Source organism: Mya arenaria, chromosome 8, assembly GCF_026914265.1.
Source record: "Mya arenaria isolate MELC-2E11 chromosome 8, ASM2691426v1".
NCBI lineage: Eukaryota > Metazoa > Mollusca > Bivalvia > Myida > Myidae > Mya > Mya arenaria.
In genome coordinates this window covers 63,807,506-63,830,921 of record NC_069129.1, presented here as the reverse complement: position 1 = coordinate 63,830,921, position 23,416 = coordinate 63,807,506, and the positions used below count along the sequence as shown (strand labels likewise).

At 36.2% G+C, this 23,416-nt stretch overlaps 1 long non-coding RNA gene across 1 annotated transcript; it reads right to left on the bottom strand.

Moving 5' to 3' along the window:
- Positions 1 to 560: 560 nt before the first annotated feature.
- Positions 561 to 1,650, bottom strand: LOC128243884 (uncharacterized). The gene is made up of 2 exons (XR_008262928.1): positions 1,513 to 1,650; positions 561 to 1,301 (listed from the first exon to the last, which is right to left on the bottom strand). It is a non-coding gene; the product is annotated as an uncharacterized LOC128243884 (long non-coding RNA).
- Positions 1,651 to 23,416: the final 21,766 nt, after the last annotated feature.

Genomic DNA, 23,416 nt, shown 5'->3' with positions numbered 1-23,416 from the left:
TCGGTAATGACCTATGCGTTGATAGTGATATCGGTAATGACCTAGGCGTTGATAGTAATATCGGTAATGACCTAGGCGTTGATAGTGATATCGGTAATGACCTATGCGTTGATAGAGATATCGGAAATGACCTTGAAAACCCTTAAAACTTTCAAAAGAAATTATAAGCTTCATTTATTGTTTGAATGAAGTTATTTTACATGTTCTTTAACATATGTATATGTTTAATTTATAGTCAGGTCTGAGTGTCTGTTAGTGAATGTTTAAGTTTGAATGCATTTATTAACAGGATGTTTAATAATTTTAAATGTAAATGCATCTTTCTAGTTTTAACATTGACAGGTGACCTATGTTCAAGAATAATGCTTTTTTCTTTTGTTTTGTTTTTACTTTGAAGGCCATATTGAAAATTAGAATATATCTAAATGTGTAACCTTCGGTAAATAATTTGTATATTATTATTATTATTATTGAGAACACCATCACGAGCTCTGGTTTACATTTATTCTGGGTATATATTGGGGATTAAAGAGCTTTAATAACTAAGATCAACACTGAAATCACTCTGTATCTGTTTAATTGTAAATATAACAACAAATTACAAATCAATTAGCTTTTTAATCAATTATGCAACAGCTATAAGACTATATGTCCGATTCTATATAAAGAAATGATGAACCTACTGACTACTTAAGATACACAATGATATATACATAACATATCCGTAACCATTTTGCACAAGTTAATTATTGCACATATCCATTGACACAATGTTTCGTTGTTTCTAAAAATCAATTGTATCACATTATGATTTAATTATCCTCGTTATATTGAATCCATATGGTAATGTCAAGTGTCCCGGCCTAATAGCTCGCGTCAGCGACACGAGAGCAGCAGCTAGTCCCAGAGACTTTTCTTGGCCAGTTTTACACCGCCGACGACTGCCAGTAACTTAAACACACCTTTCGCCTTGTTGTTGCTCCCGAACGAGCCAGCAGACCTATCGTGGCGACATCCGGAACAGCTCTCGTCGTAATAGCTGCTACCCCAACCGTTGCGGCCCCAGCCACTACTTCCGGCGATACAGGAAGGGCTGTGCTGCCCCTCGGGGTCCGGGTTATTGTTGCTGCCCCCAGAAATACTATTAGACCAGCCATTGTTCCCCCAGCTACTGCCCCAACTCATTTTGATTGGTTTGTGCAATTTGGTTTTACAACAAAATTTACTTCAGAGACCGTGTCGTGATTTTCGTCAGGTATTTCCTTTGCCTCGGCAAACTTACTGTTTCTTCTTGTGGAACACTGAAATAAAAAAAATGAAACTCAGATGATTGAGGGTTTAAAAAGGTACAATGACTCCAATGATATTAACAAAGAATCGAAAGTATAGGCAAAAATATGGTATTTATAATTATGATATTAAAATTGTTCGTGTTTAATTTCAACCGAATGCTGGAAACAATGTTTGGCTACATATAAACATTCAAGATATGAATTGCAAAAAGATGCTTACCGTTAATGCAGAAGTTTCGAATATTTTGCAAATAGCGCTTTGCTCTGTTCGCCTCTAGACCTTGATGCTCTGTGACCAAGGTTACCTTTTCGTGAGCTATTATACGCACATTCAGCGGCTCACTCTGCCGCGACGGCTATTTTTATCGACATTATCAATTGTGGAAAACCAAAAGTGTTTTTTTGTCTTTTGCTGACTATAAATAGCGAGTGGGAAATTTTACCTGACTTCTCATCCTTGTTTATTGATGAATTTAAACGTCTGTTTCTTCTACTAATACAACCACTACTATTAATTCTATCATCGCTTAAGCTCTAAAAATACCATTTATTTAGTAATTGGAATAACCCATTAGAGGTGTTTGTAGTATATGTGGTGTTGTTTTCTTGTATGTTTGCTAAAGGTCGCTGTCCTTTTATCAAACATAACTATTTACATACAACCTCATGTCAACAGAATATATACTGCAAAATGGTAGGATTAACCTCTGATGCTTTCCCACATCGCACTATAAAACGGCGGGGTTGCCTTGTATACATTCATTCGGAACTCCTCGGCCATTTTTTCAAAAACAACCTCGGATGTATTTGGACGGTTTACATACTTAAAAAGTGGTACGTTTAAGTCCGCTGCAAATAGATCGCGTAGTAATCTTATTTAGTAGTTAAAATTTATGACTTAACTCTTGGGAATCGTAATTATGTTTGCAATAATACACTTCACTGGCAATCAATTTAAACTGAGAGCAATGAATACAACTCTTAAACACTACATTTAATTAATGCTTTTATTCAAAAAAATATGGACTACTTCAACAGATGTACCGGCATACATCCGAGGTTGTTTTTGAAAAAAATGGCCGAGGAGCTCCGAATGGTATACATTCCAACTATAATGTGAATGGGCGAGAATTTTTTGGATACATTCCCATGATACTGTAGAAAGGGATGGTTAACTATGATTCATTCCCGATGTACTGTAAAATGACAGAGTTAACCTCTTATACATTCCTATGACACCGCTAAAGGTCAAGGTTGCCTCTACTATATTCACATGATAATTATAAAGGATGTGGTTGCCTCTGATATAGAACAGAACATTTATATACCAGAAGATCATAGACCCAAGTGGCCGAATTTCATACAAAATGGGGACAAGTACAAAACGTGTGTAAATATGCATGCACTATAGACAACATATAACTTACCAAAACATACAATAATCAACATTATAGCAATACAATGAATGGTTTTATAGATGACATAAACATAAACACATACATATACACATACAAACACATACATATACACATACATATACACATACATATACACATACAGACACATACATATACACATACACATACAAACACATACATATACACATACATATACACATACAAACACATACATATACACATACATACACACATACATATACACATACAAACACACAAATATACACATACACACGGGATAATGTTAAAGGGTGAGGTTGTCTCTGATATATTCCCAGGATAATGTTTAAGGGCGCGGTTAACCTATGATAAAAATCCATGGCACGGTTAACGGGCGAGGTTGCCTCTGATATATTCCCAGGATAATGTTTAAGGGCGGGGTTCACCTATGATAAATTCCTATGGCACGGTTAACGGGCGAGGTTTACTCTGATATATTCTCAGGATATTGTTAAAGGGCGGGGTTAACTTATAATACATTCCCAGGATAATGTTAAAGGGCGGGGTTCACCTATAATGCATTCCTTTGTTAAAGGCGAGGTTGCCTCTAATACATTCCCAGATAATGTTAAAGGGCGAGGTTGCCTCTGAAAAATTCCCAGAATAATGTTAAAGGGCTAGGTTGCCTCTGATACATTCCCAGATAATGTTAAAGGGCGAGGTTGCCTCTGATGCATTCCCAGGATAATGTTAAAGAGCGAGGTTGCCTCTGATACATTCCCAGAATAATGTTAAAGGGCGAGGTTGCCTCTAATACATTCCCAGATAATGTTAAAGGATGGGTTTAACTTATGATACATTCCTATGGCACGGTTGACGGGCGAGGTTGCCTCTGATATATTCCCAGGATAATGTTAAAGGGCGAGGTCGCCTCTGATATATTCCCAGGATAATGTTAAAGGGCGAGGTTGCCTCTGGGCGGGGTGAACTAATGATACATTCCTATGGCACAGTTAACTGGCGTGGTTGCCTCTGATATATTCACAGGATAATGTTTAAAGGCGGGGGTAACTAATGATACATTCTTATGACACGGTTAACGGGGGAGGTTGCCTCTGATATATTCCCAGGATAATGTTTAAGGGCGGGGTACACCTATCATAAAATCCTATGGCACGGTGAACGGGCGAGGTTTACTCTGATATATTCTCAGGATATTGTTAAAGGGCGGGGTTAACATATAATACATTCCCAGGATAATGTTTAAGGGCGGGGTTCACCTATAATGCATTCCTTTGTTACGGTTAACGGTTGAGGTTGCCTCTGATATATTCTCAGGATAATGCTAAAGGGCGGGGTTAACCTATCATACATTCTGCATGACACAGTCAAAGGGTGAGGAAACCTCTTATATACATTCCCAGGGTAATGTTAAAGGGCGGGGTTGCCTCTGATACATTCCCAGAATAACGTTTAAGGGCGAGGTTGCCTTTTATACATTCTCAGAATAATGTTGAAGGGCGGGTTGCCTCTGATATATTCCCAGGATAATGTTAAAGGGCGAGGTTGCCTCTGATACATATCCAGAACAATGTTAAAGGGCGAGGTTGCCTCTGATACATTCCCAGATAATGTTAAAGGGCGAGGTTGCCTCTGATACATTCCCAGAATAATGTTAAAGGGCTAGGTTGCCTCTGATACATTCCCAGATAATGTTAAAGGGCGAGGTTGCCTCTGATGCATTCCAGGATAATGTTAAAGAGCGAGATTGCCTCTGATACATTCCCAGAATAATGTTAAAGGGCGAGGTTGCCTCTAATACATTCCCAGATAATATTAAAGGGCGAGGTTGCCTCTGATACATTCCCAGGATAATGTTAAAGAGCGATGTTGCCTCTGATACATTCCCAGAATAATGTTGAAGGGCAGGGTTGCCTCTGATATATTCCCAGGATAATGTTTAAGGGTGGGTTTAACTTATGATACATTCCTATGGCACGGTTGACGGGCGAGGTTGCCTCTGATATATTCCCAGGATAATGTTAAAGGGCGAGGTCGCCTCTGATATATTCCCAGGATAATGTTAAAGGGCGAGGTTGCCTCTGGGCGGGGTGAACTAATGATACATTCCTATGGCACAGTTAACTGGCGTGATTGCCTCTGATATATTCACAGGATAATGTTTAAAGGCGGGGTTAACTAATGATACATTCCTATGGCACGGTTAACGGGGGAGGTTGCCTCTGATACATTCCCAGGATAATGTTAAAGAGCGAGGTTGCCTCTGATACATTCCCAGGATAATGTTAAAGGGCGAGGTTGCCACTGATACATTTTCAGATAATGTTAAAGGGCGAGGTTGCCTCTGATACATTCCCAGAATAATGTTAAAGGGCGAGGTTGCCTCTGATACATTCCCAAGATAATGTTAAAGAGCGAGGTTGCCTCTGATACATTCCCAGAATAATGTTGAAGGGCGGGGTTGCCTCTGATATATTCCCAGGATAATGTTTAAGGGCGGGTTTAACTTATGATACATTCCTATGGCACGGTTGACGGGCGAGGTTGCCTCTGATATATTCCCAGGATAATGTTAAAGGGCGAGGTTGCTTCTGGGCGGGGTGAACTAATGATACATTCCTATGGCACAGTTAACTGGCGTGGTTGCCTCTGATATATTCACAGGATAATGTTTAAAGGCGGGGTTAACTAATGATACATTCCTATGGCACGGTTAACGGGGGAGGTTGCCTCTGATATATTCACAGGATAGTGTTTGAGGGCGGGGTTAACTAATGATACATTCCAAGAATAATGTTAAAGGGTGGGGTTGTCTCTTATACATTCCCAGGATAATGTTAAAGGGCGGGGTTGTCTCTTATACATTCCCAGGATAATGTTAAAGGGCGGGGTTGTCTCTTATACATTCACAAGATAATGTTAAAGGGCGGGGTTAACTTATGATACATTCCCAGGATAATGTTAAAGGGCGGGGTTGTCTCTGGGCACTGTTTAAGGGCGGGGTTGGCTCTGATTTATTCTGATACTGCAATAGAGAAGGGTTGCCTCCGATGCATTCCCAGGATAATGCTAAATAGCAGGTTTGCCTCTGATACATCCCTTTGGTATTTAAAATGGGCATGGTCCCCTAGACGTATAGCTTGTCTCAGTATGTGTATACCACGTAATAAATTACGTCATATATGCTACATCGAAAGGCAATATTTTGCTTACAATGAAGACTTAAATCAAAGATAACTTTTCTTTTACAACACCATTTCAAATAAAACAAACGGCAGTCTATGCCACTTAAAGAACCATATGGAGGCTATTCTTTGCCAAAAGTCCAGACGTGTAATTCCCACAATGTGATTCTTAATCGTACTCAATATCTCTTACATTTGTCAATGTAGACGTGCTATTTGTTGTTTCTATTCTTCAGTTTTTCCGTATTGATTTGTTATTTGTCATTATAGTAGTAAAAATGTATATTTGTCAGATCTACCCTGTATAAACTCACTAAAACATAGATCGTATAACTTGCCTTTAACAATATGATGATGTAATTTAGAAAGCCGAATCATGCATATGTAAAACTGCAATCCTACAGTCGACACTCGCATTCGTAAAATGAACAATTGCAGTCCAACAAGTCCCGGGGGTCCAACGTGAAATGTGTTCGCCGAATTTTAAGTGGGGGAAATTGTGTGAAGCCGAATAAAATGGCGGCGTGGAAAGGAATTTCGGTGTATCAAGGATGTATTTTCACCTGGTTAGTAAGTTATATCACCTTTCTCGCAATATAAATACGCCTACCCGGAGACCACACGTGTAAGCGTCTCTCGGTTTTTTTAACCTATGTTTCTAGAGGCCTTTACAAAAAAGTTATTAAATGTATAAGCTGAACGATTGATTGTTTACAAAGTGAAAATAGAAAATTGCGTGACTTGAAACTGTGTTTTCGGCCCAAGTTTACCATTCTTGTACCTGTTATAGCTATTTCTTATTGAATATTTGCATTATTTATCTTTTCGACCGCTACTGCACTAACATGGGTATTATACGGCCGATTTTTTCATGTTTAAACACCTTTTATGTTGGGCGACGAAGTTTTATGCAGATTTTGTGTGAAGCAGAATCAGAATAAGCGTGCTTTAAAGCTGCACTTTCACAGATTAAACAGTTTGACAACTTTTTAATTTAAGTCCTGGAACGAGCCATTTTTGCGAAAATCCATGGAAACCCGCTATAAAAGACTGCCGACAAAAAAAATATATTTAAATTCAAAAAAATATGTTTTACGCATTTTTTTTAAATTGTTAGTAACGGTTTAAGCTATAAAAAATTATTATTTTAACGGAAATATGAAAATCTGCGATCTGATCTTTGGTTAACAATCATTTGATATCAGTTAACTATTACTTACGCAAATAATTGTTCTTACCAAGACAAAAAATAAAAAAAAGTTGTAAAAACGGAATATCTGTGTGAGTGCAAAATTAATAGCATTCTTAAGACACATTTTAATATTAATAATAAAAGAAAATGTGGTACCCGATAAGATCATACCACGTGCCTTTAATGCAAAATTACACACCAGATACACCTGTGTACTATTTTAGCAAGATTGTATACTCTAAAATTCACCATTTTACACTGACCGAAGATAAATTTATCGTATGGGAAGACTCCATAGCCTCTTTTAATTCATAGACGTTGAGGGTATAAACACTTCACTGCGGTCAATAACTTAAGTTCACTGAAATACGTGTACTAATGTTAAGGTAGTCTTAAAGGGTATAGAATAAATAGTTGAGTGGGTTATACATTTGCGTCAAATTCCACTATCTATAATCCTGCATTGATAAGAATACCATATACTCTTAACAAATTATTTTAGACCAGATTAGACAACATAAATATCAGTACATTTCAGTGAAAGTAAGTCATTGTGCTTTATTATTATATCATAACATTTATTTCATACATTTGTTATTTAGCGTTGTACCCAAAGATCCATTGCAAGAAAACTGCCGGGGTTGGTGGGGTTGGGTATGGGTATGGGTAGACTTAAAGTGCTTTAAAACGTATTTTCGTTGGTAAGATAAAATTAGACTGATAATATTGATTCATTGATTCCGGGTACTCTCTCTTTATTTCACAATAAAAACTAAAATTAACTTCATCTTTTATTTTATTTTGACGATCAATGTTCCTAAATGGGTTATAAATCACCATATTATTTAGTCAACTGCAGTTGGGTGTATCTGAGCTGGGCTCACGGACCCAGATTTATACTGCCACTGTTAGGTTTTTTTACTTATATACCCAAGCAAGCAAAAATTGTTCATTTATTTTATTTACAAGTGGACCATGGGCTGGTCGTTCAGTGGGGGGGGGGAGGCTGTAGGGCCTGTGTCCCCCCCCCCCCCAGTTGGCCCGCAAGTAAACTTAAAGGTTATTTGTTTGTCAATATTTCTCAGAAAAAAGTACTTAATTACGCCATAATGCACCAATTCAGACTAACAATATTTAAAATATTCTAGGGAGAGTACCCCTAAACCCCACTTCCCACATTTTAAACATATTAATGTCATGCCCACTCGAGGGATCATGTCAAAAAAGTTGTGCCCCTAAGTAACATCCCTCTAACGCAAGTCCATGTTCAAAACCTGCTCCAGCAAACCCACGAAACTTTTGATGGACATCATAATGATATCCACCTAGTTTTGTCTGATGGTATACATTTACTATCTTAATAAGCATGTATGGTGTAAACGTGTAATTTCAATACATCATTGAAACAAAATATCCATGTGGATGGAAGAACAGCCCTCCAACCCACTTGTGTCCCCCAGTTATGAATTACGGGATCTGCCACTGTGAACCATAACAATCAAGTGGGGGATTTCAAGAACATGAAAAAATAGATATCGTGAGTCTTAGGTTAGAAAAACAAACGCGCGATTTTTCCCCTCTAAAAGGGCTAGGGCCGCTTCACCTAAATGTGAAAAAAGCCCTGACTGTTGAGTGTGGGTGGGGCATAAAAGGTAGCAGCAAGTAATAATTGTTTATTAGCAATAAATTGACTTCATCATTAAAATACTTTATTAATTACTTATAAAATAATATTCGTTAAAGTAAAATGTACGAGTTATTTGAAGTTGTAATCTTAGTGTATTTTATCCATACAGTTCCAGCTACCAGGTAATAAACCTTTGGGGCATCTTAGTGAATAATTTTAACTTTATGAACATTTAGATTTTTTTCCTCGTAAATTTTAAATTATGTATTATTACTTGCAATCTTAAACATTGCAAAAAGGCAAGAAAGTGTCCTCTAATGGTAGAATTTAAAATAAAGTTTATAGTAATTTAAAGTTGCACTCTCACAGATTGACTGTTTTGACAACCTTTTTTTGTCCCAGACTCGGCTAATTTTGGCAGCAATGCTTTCTATACAAATAATAAGATTACTCACAATAAAACAGATCTAAATTGTTTGGAAAACTGCCGACAGTTAGTTGTCAACACGGTCAATCTATGAGAGTGCAGCTTTAAAAGAAAAAATAAGACAATGGGTCACTTTTCATTCTTGAAGTATAATTTAATGCTAATGACTTACATTTTGTTGTGTTTGAGTCAAGTATCATTTTGCATACAATCATGTCATATGTGCGTATTTATTACTATTATATAGACAAAAAAATGTTGTAATATCCTATATTATTTTATTGACATGAAATAATTTATAATCCATCCTGTTTCCAAATCATAGTCCATAGTGTCATAATATAGATGATTCGTAATGTCCATAATAAGGTTCGCAATGTCCATGGTCCAAAGTATCCATAATTGGTTTAAATAGAGCCGAGTGAAAGCGGAAATTTCCGAAAGACGTAAGGAGGAGTTAAGACATGGTTAAGGCGGAGCTATCTATAAATAAAATTAAATTCATCTCGTAAACATGTTCAACTGAGAATGAAAAGTCACCACCATACAATGTACTTTGTAGAACTACGAACTGAAATCTGTCTTCTACAAACCGCAACGTAAAAATCGGCATGTGACTTTCACAGAATTACAAGTGTTTACCATAAACGACTCTATAAACACGACTGAACCTTCTGTTGAATAGATGCAAGGAGAATAAAACTGCAATCGGCACAATGAAAAATGAAAATGTACAGTGTCAAATGTAAACATACAACCGATGAGTTGGCGTTTGTAAAATGTACATTGGTAAATCATCAATGTTACAAACATAAAATACACACATACACGTCTGGACTTTTGGCAACGAATAGCCTCCATAGAATCATGCCTTCGTTATATTACCGGAGTTTGATAAGGTGATTGGTTTCATCAAACGCTTCGACAAACCTGTTTCCAAAATAATGTTTTGACAGTGCTCCGTCAGACGGCCGAATTGTAAAAAGGTTTGTCGAAGTAATCAAACTCTGGTAAAAGACCGAAGGCGGGCTCCGTAACCGGCGTTGACTGCGGTATGTTTCATTTAAAATGGTGAAGAAATAGGAAAGTTATCTTTGTTTAAAGTCTTCATTCGAAGCAAAATATTGCCTTCCGACGTATCATTTATGACGCAATTTATCACGTGGTATACACACACTGTGTCTGTTTTCCGAACAAAATAACTAATTTGCAGGGTTTCGAGCGCAAAATGATGGCCATTCGTTTTCATGTTGATTTTTTAATATTTAACGCGTGATTTTTTAACTAGCAAATCATCGGGTAGCCGGGTCCAAATGACTTGGCAAACATTAAGGAAAACTGTTTTCAAAGGAATATCATTCGAAAACACCGTCTCTATCCATAGCATGAATTAAAGCAGCAGTTTTTAAACAGGCCTATTATTTTCGGTCAAGTGGTTATTTGTTATACTTGCGTGCATGTTTTTTATTCTTAATAAATTTAGTAGCCATAACCCATGGATGAGGTTTCCGATTTTATTAGATGCTAAAACGCGATTGTTATTGTATGCGTGAATGCGATGAATTGTCTCGGTGATATTTGATATGCCTTAAAAATTGAAATTATAAAATTGTGAATTCGCATATTTTTAGTAAAATCTTAAAAACAAATGCTTTTCAAATTATAGTAATGCAAATGTATAGATCGCAGCGTAAATTAATTAATTTTTAATACATTTAACTTAAAAGTGCGTGTTACACAAGATATTCATACTTTCTTTGAACGAAATGTACTTGGGTTCAAACCTGCAAATATATATATTAGCCTTGTATGGCATGCTCAGTAGACGTAAACCATTCGTTTGATTGTCGATTCAATGCTCTAGTCTCATATGACGGCCAAATATTATGCAGACGCCATCAATCTGACCGCCTCCCTAAATGACGCCCCGGCTTTGTCGTGACGGCATACAGGGAAGCCTTCGTTAAAAGGCCACCATTTCCCAAGGATTCTTCCATCGTGTCATTGGAAACGTTTCACGTTCTCTCATTCATTCATTCATTCATGTATGTTATGCGTTGTGCAATTGATATATCTGTTGTTTTTTCAGGTCTCACATGTTTTAAAGGTCTATTAAAACAATGTCACGCATCCAACATAAATGACGCAACGCCATTGGTCCAGGACTGACCACGCGGTGACCCCATATCTTTTCATATTGGCTCACCAAATTTATATCGTACAAAAATGGCGTCTTTTTTCTGACTCCGATGAATATTTCGATGAATAAATGAAGCATTTAAACATGATAACAGGTTGGCGACGTGATATATACGTTACGGGGTTAGAAGGTGACCCGATATGGGATATACTGGGCGCAGGAAACCACATTCTATTTCCGTATATCACATATCGGGTACCTACTAACCCCGTAACTTATAATGTTGACGCATACTCACGATTTAAGAAGTATAATAAATGTGTCACCATACGCCAGATAAAACACAAAATATCATCATATATAACATGAAATATGAAAGGCACGTGGATTTCTAATTATTTTTAAAGTGCCTTGAGCTACATGTTAAATTATATTCTTATATGAATTCATTTCTAGATGATAATAATCTTGTTTGTTGTTCTAGTCGTCGTGTATGAACCCTGAGGGTCTTCAACCAAAAATAATTAACACTTTATTGACCGTCTCCTATTATTTCTGGTTGTGTTTTGCCTAGTGTTTCTCTCGAAAGTATAAACTTAATATATGTGACTACAATTGTATTTATTTTATCGCCAGATAATAAGGATAAACTATATATATTAACATACAATAAACACATATTTGGAAATGTGGTAATTTAACAGTTCGCCTTTTTTGGTAATTTATAGAAAGTAAGGAGTTTTAAGGACCATTTAAAATAGTAAGACTTTAAACGTGTCCATGCACTTTTAAGTTGTGCCACATATTGAAACTTGATAGTCTCTGTATACCAACTATGTACAAAAGTTTGAATAAAGCATCCAAGCTGCTCATCTTCTCCGTCACCGCCGCGGCGGTGTATATCATCCTCCAGGAATGTAAGTAGGACTTGGTCAGTTTATATTACCATTTTTCTCTTCATTCTTCTTTGTTTTAATAAGATGCTGGCTCTGAGGGTGACAGTTTTAATTTTGCAATTATTGCTAGATATCAGTGTGAGGCACAGCAGCTGTCTGGTCATATTAAGAGCCAAGAATATAATATGGTATGTAGGACCTTATTATTCCCAGATCATATCTGTTTTTGTTAAAACATTGGATTCTTTAAAGCTGCACTCTCACAGATTGAACGTTTTGACAACTTTTTTGATTTTTTGCCTTGAAACGAGACAATTTATGCGAAAATGCTTGTAAACCAGTCATATAAGATTGCTGACAAAACATAAGATCGCAGATTTTTCTAATTAAAATAAAAGATTGATGTTTTATGCATTTTTCTTAAACCGTCAGCAGTCTTTTATCAATGGTTTGCAGATATTTACGCAAATATTTGCTTATTCCAAGACAAAAAATAAAAAAGCTATAGAAACGGTAAACTGTGAGAGTGCAGCTATAGAAACGGTAAACTGTGAGAGTGCAGCTATAGAAACGGTAAACTGTGAGAGTGCAGCTATAGAAACGGTAAACTGTGAGAGTGCAGCTATAGAAACGGTAAACTGTGAGAGTGCAGCTATAGAAACGGTAAACTGTGAGAGTGCAGCTATAGAAACGGTAAACTGTGAGAGTGCACCTTGAAGAGCCAAATATATAAAAAGGGTATTACTACACGTGGACAACAAAGCAAAATTTATTTATTTGTTATCTAAAAATTAAAATAAATCTCAATCAAAATAAATGTACTATGCAAACATCTTAAGAAACTAGTAAAAAAAATGTTGTATCCATAAAAAAAATGTGCTCTTCTGCTAAAACAATTGTTGTCTAAATCCATGCCATTCACATGTGTTTATATATGTATTTGCTATACACGTGTTTAGAATGTTTAATGCAATAAAATATTGAATTGAATTGAATTGAATTGATTGGTATCCTATGTACAGATAAGCTTGTCACTTGATCACGCCATTGGTGACAATGTTAAATTTGGTTGTCAGGTGACCGCATATAATGTTGGTATTACAGGTATTCAAAATTGTAGTGCTTACTTTTTAACGGTATGTAAATTGATCGCAAATGCATTATAGTTTTGGCATTTTGAAAATGTAGTCTTCATTGTTCTATATTAATTTAAATGTGTACGATGAATTTCATTTCTTTGTTTACATATACAAACTTATTTGTGTACAAGGTGTTCTTATATTATTTTTGTACTTGAGTGATTGACCTACAGACCTACGCTGTTATTCTTTTTCAGCATCAGTTGCCCGCTATAACCGAAGGACCCTATCGGGGGATCGGATACATGGCCAAAAACATTTCAAATCGGTAATTGCGTGTGCGTGTGCGCGTGTGCGCGTGTGCGTGTGCGTGTACGTGTGTGTGTGTGTGTGTGTGTGTTATAATAAAGTTAGTTAGATGTCTAGTTAAAGACTTTTACCACTGACAAACCATAACTGTCGCAGTCCTTCAGTTTGTCTCGTCAATAATCAAACACTAACCGATAAATAAGGGAAACAAAGTACTGTTCTTTTAGACTCTTAAAACAACTAAAAAAACAAAACACAATGTAAACCAAAAGCTTACCTTGATTCTGTTTGAAACTTAGAAATAAGGGGCAGTTGTGCAAACTGCGTAAGGATATTTTCGTGTGTTTTTTTCTAATTCTGCAGACGGATATCAGATGAAGGGTCATTCACAAGAAAATAATTCGGAACAAATAAAGGTTTTACTTACGTATTCATTATTTCCGGAAAAGGGCATTTCTGGACATCTAAGCCTGCTCTTCTGTTAAATGATATATGTTCTTTGTACTGCATTTTAATATCATGTTTTTGTGTGTTTTGCGTTATTGTTGTTGATTTATTGTCCTAATGTTTATGTTGCAGAGCGGCGATGGGGGTGGAATGGAGACATATACACACGCGGAGAAAGAAATGAATAAACGACTAGAAATGGTACGGACGTTGTGTGCGAAGAATGCAAATAATGTTAAATTTTCAAAACAGCCCGGTGGCTTACTTTGGTCAATTAAGAACTATGATATTAATTATTGTATAACACCAAAAATAGGTAGCACACACTGGAAACGGATACTACGATTCATTGCCGGCGATTATTCTAACAAACTAAACGTGACAAAGCCTGGCGATCTTTCCCGTTATGACGTACATTATACGAGTTTGGAAAAAATAGAACGTGTCGGGTTTCTAAACGTTATGGCAGGGAGCGTACCGTTGAGTGGTCAATCATTCATGTTCACAAGAGAACCCTTCAGCCGATTATGGTCCGCGTACATTGACAAGTTTCTGCTGCCTGACTACTGGAGAGTAGTAGCTCCGAGTGTCGCAAGAAAAGTACGACCCGGAGCTGCAGGACAGGATATAACGTGTGTTAGGGATGTAACTTTTCCGGAATTTCTACAATTTATAGTGCAGTCTAATTCTAATGAATTAGACGCGCACTGGCGGCCAATTTATAAACTTTGTCATCCATGTCAGGTACATTATGATGTCATTGGTAAACATGAAACATTCGCCAATGATTCCAACTTGATATTGCTTACGTTTGGGCTGAAAACGGTAGTACCTGAAGAAAAAAGTACGAGTTTCTCAAGAGCCATTGAAGAGATGACGACGTTGGTCAAATTCTATTTTGATGTAGAAAACATCCGAAAATTACCGGAAGGCTGTTTTGAAAAAGAAGATGGCGCGAGGCGGCTTTGGAAAGCCTTCCAATACAATGGATATATCCACAGAGACTTACATATTCCTATGGAGAAAATGCGAGCGGATAAATTCTCTGAAAATGCATCAGAAGTATTTTTGAAGTATGCTAATGAAACGTTACTATACCAAATTGCAAATAATTACGACTTAGGTAATCAGAAACGAGATTTTATGCTAGCCGCTTATAAACGTATACCAAGAACAATCGTTAACAGCATAAAACAAATTTATAAATATGACTTCGAGTTGTTCGGATATGATAAAGACTTGCTTTAAGGAGCTTTCACAAAACAAAGAAGGTGGGAAGGTGATCATCGGAAACACTTCTGTATTTAGCTTTAGGTTAAATAATTCTTAAGAGTGAAATACATCTCCAATAAAGGAGCACAATATAGGAAACACTTGCTAGATGTTTTAGTGCATTATAATGTTTAACTTATTTGACTTCAAAAAACAATCAAAACAAATCAAAACGAACAATTTATGAATAGGTAAATTAGAATTAGCCTTTATAAAATGGATTTTCATTTGGTAGCAGTAGGTTGCCACGAAATCCCCAGTTTTGAAAACGCCAAAACGTCGCAATATTGTTTATCTATACACAAATCAAACGCGTAAAACGGGCTTTCATATAAAAGCAGTACGTGGCCACGAACTCCCCAGTAAAAAGCACTAAAAGATCGCTTATATTATTCATCTTGACATAAACCGTGCGCTTTTTATGATTTGATCATCAAAGTCAGATGAGTTGAACATAATTATGCATTGAAAATGTCACCTATCATTGCGATCCTTTTGGCCAAATTCCACGAATGCTTAATCGTAGTGTATGATTAATATGTTGAATACGGAATTGGCCAATGACAATATGAATATGTATTTTGTGAAAATGTTGCCGACAATCCAATCAAAAATGTCTTGTGGCTTCTTGATGATATATTTTAATACAAGAAATATATTGAACAAATAGTGAAAAGAAGGGGATTAAATGCCCTTCCTGGTTACGAAAATGCAAACTATTTTCCCTAAATTACAAGAAATCATCACAAAGCAAAGGTCGAAATACATATATGTATCAATGGCACATAATAAAAATAATAAGTAAGTTATTTCAATAAAATGCATGTTCTTAAACTACAGACTAAAGATAAATAAAATATTAATGTAATCCGTTAAAAGGGTACTGAGGAAACATAACATTGTAACATAAAGTTGCAGGATTAAAAAATGAATTACGTATAGCACAGACATCTTTCATTAAGTAACAAATGTTCATTATTGTATTCTGAACAGAAGAACGTAATTAATGAAACTTAAATAAAGATCGATAAACATAGACCTAGCGTTTGATATAACGTTTAATACTAGACTTCTGTATTTGTAAATAACACCGACAAATACATAAGTATGCCCCTATCATTACAACATAATCAATAATGTTCATAAAGGTACATTTGTGCGTATCTTCATATTTGTATTATCAACTGCTGTACAGAAACCCTTAGTTAAACAAAGTACAAATGCTAAGTCTAAGGGCGTTTTTGTTGTTACCAAACCAGTTTCAGTTTTGGTTTCAATGGTTTCAGCAGTTTCAAAACCAGTGTTGATAGTTTTTCTTGAAGAAACAAATGCATGGTTTTGTGTACATTTTCAACAACATGGCGGACCTACTGTAGCTACTAAGCTACATAATTACTAACGTAACCCTTTGCATTTAGCTCATAAGCCCTTTGTAAGGCATTGTTATAAAAAAAGATTGAGTTTCAATAAATGAGGTTGATCACTATCCGCCATGTTGTTTTCGAAGTAAACTAGTTTTCGGATGGAACGAACCGATGAAACCGCCTCCGGTAAGGGTTTCGATAGTTTCGGTTTTCGTTAAAAAATGATTGAAACTGGTTTTTGTTTTATTTGAAACTATTACAACAAAAACACAGTTCGTGAAACCGATGTAAACAGAAACCAGTTTATTACCAACAAAAATGCCCTTAATATCGTTTATATTGAACGGTTGTTTTAAACCCTCTATGAATATACACTTAAATACGTTGACACTTAAATTCGTTGATAAGCTCACTAATACGTACAGTATCGGGGTAATCAAAAACTTTGTAATGCATATTCATTAAGCTGTGTGAAGTAAGCTGAACAGACGACATTGGACATTGGACATTCAAAATCGAATGTTGTGCTGGCACGACATTGGACATTCAAAAATGAATGTCGTGCCAGCACGACATTGGACATTGGACATTGGGATTTCAAAACTGAATGTCGTGCTAGCACGACATATGACATTGAACATTCAAAATCAAATGTTGTGCTGGCGCGACATTGGGCATTGGACATTCAAAAGTGAAAGTCGTGCTGGCACGACATTGGACATTGGACATTCAAAAATGAATGTCGTCATTCTATTTTGAATTTCCAATGTCCAATGTCGTGCCAGCACAAAATTCGATTTTGAATGTCCAATGTCCAATGTCGTATGTTAAGCTAACTTCACACAGCTTATTCATTAAGTAGCTTTTTAATATTAGTAACCGAGTTTTTGCGGTCATCAATAGACTGGCTATACACAGATTACAAAGTGAAACCCCATAGATTCTTAGTGAAACCCCATAGTTCACATCCATACTTTAATAGTCACAATACCAAACACTTAAGAGTGAAATGAACGGGTTATCCACTGTTTATGGAAATACACATGATTACTTCTAAACCGCAGATATATTGGCGCACTACAAAATTCTTATTTTAGTATTCGATTTAATGTCCTGATTGTGTTGCTCAAATACTTATTATTCTTCATGAAGCTGATAACTATTACTCTGTCTTTTGTAGCGTTTAAAACTTACATAAGTTTCTGATACAAAATGGAGAAATTAATTTTTTTTTTTTTTTGATGAATGACAAGTTAAAAGAACACGAGCAAAAATGGCATAAATTAAAAGAAAAATTAAACCCTAGAAACACACTCTCACGTTTTTCAGGTTTTTTTAATGTTTACTCGTATCAATTGTTGAAAATACTTAAAGTTGCACTAGTATTACATAATAGTACTTTATTTCCACAATAGATAAGTTGTTTTATCATTTGCATTATGTACGGAATTAAAATAAAAAGTTGGTTAATTCTTTGTTTTTCTTTTTTTGCAACCATTACCAATGGCCCGAATATTAATAATATTATATTCATTGCACAACAAACTGATGAATATCCGGATAAAAAATCTGTGTATATTTAGAACAATAAACATAAATGATAATAGTATCAAAATAGTTTTTTTGTCATTTAACGAGTTAAACTTTAAGGCATTTCTTTATGGTAACTTTGGTTTTTAATTTCTTTCACCGATTTGTTGTAAACAGGTACCCGTTTCATCAAAGAATTTCAGTTGTGCTTTCACTGTAACTGCAAGACTAATTCAAATGGCCAGATGAGTTGGTTTTAAATAACAAAAAAATAATGCACAAAGATTAATAAAATAAATCAAATTTAGAGAAGACAAATATATTGATAGCTCGTCAATATTATAAGTATCCTACTACAATGGAATAGTTGGCTAAGACCAAATGAATGAACATTTTTGGAAAACTTATTGCGCATTTGTCACTTTTATTATGTCAATATTATTTGGACTTTACTGATTGTGTTTTAAAACAAGCCAAACCTGCCTAATAATCGTATAGTGGCCATAACTATAGTCGCTGAATATTGGGTGGGAGAAATGTTCCACATTTTTGGCGCTTTTTCATACTCAACTGTGTTTGTTTTGCAAAATATTTGAACTCCTTTCCCTTGTATATATTCTGACCAGTCATTTGATTATCAAATGGAATATTCAGCTCAAACACACGCTTTTGTTTTTAGTATACATCATAAAACTAATGAACTTAAACCTACGAAAGAGGGTGGATGCGTAAATGAAGTTATGCGCAATGCCTCAGACCGAGTACAGTTCAGGAAAGCTTGAAGCCAACAAAACAACTCCAAGTTGAAAGATTCCATTTTGAGAATATTAAGTGTTGCCTGCTATGGTCCCGAAGTATTTAATATACGTAATAACGTGTATTTAAATGTGACAAGTGGGCATAGTTCGGGTAAGCTTATATTCGATTCATAATTGTAAAACAAGATAAAACTCGTACAAACATACAGGTGCATAAACATATAGTTTATTGATGAGTATAGGAACAATCCGACATTAAACTGATTATAATATATTTTAATATGCATCGAACCCTCATATTCAGTCCAAGACATAACCCCGTTTTGTGGAGAGAATCGTTCAACGAGGTAACACCCTTAGTAAAGTTAACAATAATGTTAAAATAAACAAAGATTACTGACTAAACATTGTTTTAAATCATTTATTTATCCGTCTGAAATGACATGATTCAAAGTACACGAAAAAGGCCTATAATTTCTTCGTTTCACACAAAATGTCAAAATCGGTATTCAAATATTTGTTTTTTGTTGAATAAATAAAATAACAATGATTGTGTCTGTTTATAACACAGATAAATCATTTATGTTTGGGTAAAGGAACTAAAAGCGAGCCTTATAGAATACCTATAAATGCATATTCGAAAATATGATATAAGTGAACAACTAATTCTTTTAAATAATATACAAATTTGTATGCCTTCATGAATTCTTTAGAATTTAAAGTAAGCGTCTCTGGTTTGTTTTAATTGATTTATTCTCATTTCTATACCTTTTTGTTAAGCTTAATTGTATTGCAATGCATTTGCATTGCTGTGAAAAGACATCATCATATAACCGAAAAACAGAATTTCAACCTAGCGAAATACATATTTCGTTTATCTGAATCTACGTTCTATAATGCGTTCATCGTTATGCATGCAGGGGCGTACCAAGACCGGAGTTGATGTGCAGGCCCGATTGTTAGAGGGTATAGTGGCATAATTCTCCCTGGCTTATTCGTTAATGCGGGAAGCGCTTAGGTGCGTTTCCCAATATATCTTAATATAATAAAACACGAACGCAAGAATAAAAAAGAACGATAAAAGGAACGCTGGCTAGTTGTCTTATTCGAAGTTTAAAAAATCTCTACCCCTCCATTCTAAAATGCATTTGTTTTAAATACCATTTTTGGAAAACATAAGCAAGACAGGACATTTTGTACATATGTGGAGCTACGCCAGTGTTATCGTGACATTGGCATCTATGCCTTGTGAGCTGGTAACTATTTATGCATTCCCATTGATTGGTGACTCAATGGTGCACGCGAGTAAATTATTTCCTCAAGCGAAACCTGAGATTGCAATCGTTTTGTTCTGTGTTACCCAAAAAGGTAGTTTATCAGTTTATAGAATGAGAGAAAATGATATCTACAATGCACCATTTACAGACGAATGGGTCGACTTTGGTAAATAGACTAAAGTGCATTATTCACATAACTAGATCGGTTCGTATTTCAAGTAAGGAGAATGTCAAGGTTAGTCAGAACATGCAAGCATTTCATGGCACAGAACTAGACAGGAGTGGCAAATTATAAGACCTTTTCAAGTTACCACCAGACAAAAAGACTCTTATTAACGGTCTAGTTACTATTGCTTATATTTAACATGTAACGCTTTTTCTGATACAATTTTGTCTGGCGAAGTAACTCCCGAAGCAATGCCGAAATTAAATGAGTACCATGTTATTTATACGCAAAGTAGTTCAAACACAAACACAAATACTTTTTTGTTACTAAAAAGGTTGATCTACAAATAAAACAAATTCAACCATAAAACTTAATGATACTGTATGTATCATCACAGAAACATTTTGTCTCTATTTATTATTTCCTTAAAGAGCGTTACCACATTCACGTATCCCGTACACGTTCCATGGTAACCAACCTGTACAATAAATGTCTGGTCGGCGGTTAGCCGTACATGTTTTGCTTCTGGAATTGGCTTGTCCGTGCAGTTTACAATGTATCATGATGTTATATAATATCATCTAAGTCATTTTAAATTCCCTATTTTACAAGTGTAATGCTCTGTTGTGTTGTAGCGTATGCAATTTTATACGGTTAAATTGAGAACACCATCACAGACGCTGGTCTGCGCTAGTTCTGGGTACTTTTACCATCACAGACGCTGGTCTGCGCTAGTTCTGGGTACTTTTACTATCACAGACGCTGGTCTGCGCTGGTTCTGGGTACTTTTACCATCACAGACGCTGGTCTGCGCTGGTTCTGGATACTTTAACCATCACAGACGCTGGTCTGCTCTAGTTCTGGATACTTTTACCATCACATACGCTGGTCTGCGCTAGTTCTGGGTACTTTAACCATCACAGACGCTGGTCTGCGCTAGTTCTGGGTACTTTTACCATCACAGACGCTGGTCTGCGCTAGTTCTGGGTACTTTTACCATCACTGACGCTGATTAGTTTTGGGTACTTTTACCATCACAGACGCTGATTAGTTTTGGGTACTTTTACCATCACAGACGCTGATTAGTTTTGGCTACTTTTACCATCACAGACGCTGATTAGTTTTGGGTACTTTTACCATCACAGACGCTGATTAGTTTTGGGTACTTTAACCATCACAGACGCTGGCCTGCGCTTGTTTTGGGTACTTTTACCATCACAGACGCTGGTCTGCGCTAGTTCTGGGTACTTTTACCATCACAGACGCTGATTAGTTTTGGGTACATTTACCATCACAGACGCTGATTAGTTTTGGGTACTTTTACCATCACAGACGCTGATTAGTTTTGGGTACTTTTACCATCACAGACGCTGATTAATTTTGGGTACTTTAACCATCACAGACGCTGGCCTGCGCTAGTTTTGGATACTTTTACCATCACGGACGCTGGTCTGTGCTAGTTTTGGGTACTTTTACCATCACAGACGCTGATTAGTTTTGGGTACTTTTACTATCACAGACGCTGATTAGTTTTGGGTACTTTAACCATCACAGACGCTGATTAGTTCTGGGTACATTAACCATCACAGACGCTGGCCTGCGCTAGTTCTGGGTACTTTTACCATCACAGACGCTGATTAGTTTTGGGTACTTTTACCATCACAGACGCTGGCCTGCGCTAGTTCTGGGTACTTTAACCATCACAGACGCTGATTAGTTCTGGGTACTTTCACCATCACAGACGCTGGTCTGCGCTAGTTCTGGGTACTTTTACCATCACAGACGCTGGTCTGTGCTAGTTCTGGGTACTTTTACCATCACAGACGCTGGTTTGCGCTAGTTCTGGGTACTTTAACCATCACAGACGCTGGTCTGCGCTAGTTCTGGGTACTTTTAACATCACAGACGCGGCTAGTTCAGGGTACTTTATCCATCGCAGACGCTGGTCTGCTCTAGTTCGGGATTTATTTAACCCCGCCTTGACGACATATATTGTATTTAAATGTCATGAGTGACATGAGATATCCTTAGTCAAATCCAGATAACAGACTATTTGAAGAAACTGAATGATATACTCGGTATACCCTCGCTCTTTGCAACGTGACCTCTTGGTCCTTTAACAATGAAGCTACTTTTGTCAAAGTTTAACGTTTTTTGGTTTGACGCGATCAGGGTTTGAACCCATGACCTTACACATCCAAGCAAACGCTCTACCGAGCTCTAATGGGCTTTGGGGGCAGTGAACAGTTCTGCCAAGTTCTGGGTACATATTGGGTGTTTATAGACGTTTTTTATTCTAGTCAACAATGAAATTATAATGTTTCTGTTTTATTCTAAAAGTGATACACAAATGAAACTTACTGAGTTTGTAACTCAATTGAATGCAAGCATATTCATTAAATGGATGTAGAAATGTTTCACAAACTTGAAAACAGTTTCTACTTTATAAATACACATGCAAAAGCATATAAGGGATACAGATAACATACTAATTTCACAAAATATCGGTCATATATTTATAGTAGGGATGCAAACGAATATTCGAATATTCGATCTAACGTTCGGTATTCGAATGTCAAAATCGTTTGGATAAATAGAATAAAAACCATTTGCCTACAACCTTCTTGTTGTGTATAAAGTTCGTTTATCTTGTTTGTTTACAGCGACTGGCCCATAATGTCGGATGTGTGAATGTGACGAAAATGCATTCGAAACAACGCTCGTGCTTTGAAAAATAAATGTATAGTATGGCGTTAAAGGATATTTTCCTCTATTGATGTACAATAGAAGAGCCAAAATCCACTTTGCTTTCGTTTTATTATTTTATTAGTTCCCGAGTTGGTTTAGTTATTCTATAATTATATTTAGTACAGGTCAATCCCAGAAAGAGGCTGCTGACGTCCCACCGAGAGACCGTCCATTGGCGCATAACGCCATTTGACCATGAATCCATCTTATTTCACATTGTTTACAAATATGAAGGCAACGGAAATGAAATAACATGTATCTAATTTTGTTATTTGTTCGTTCATAATGT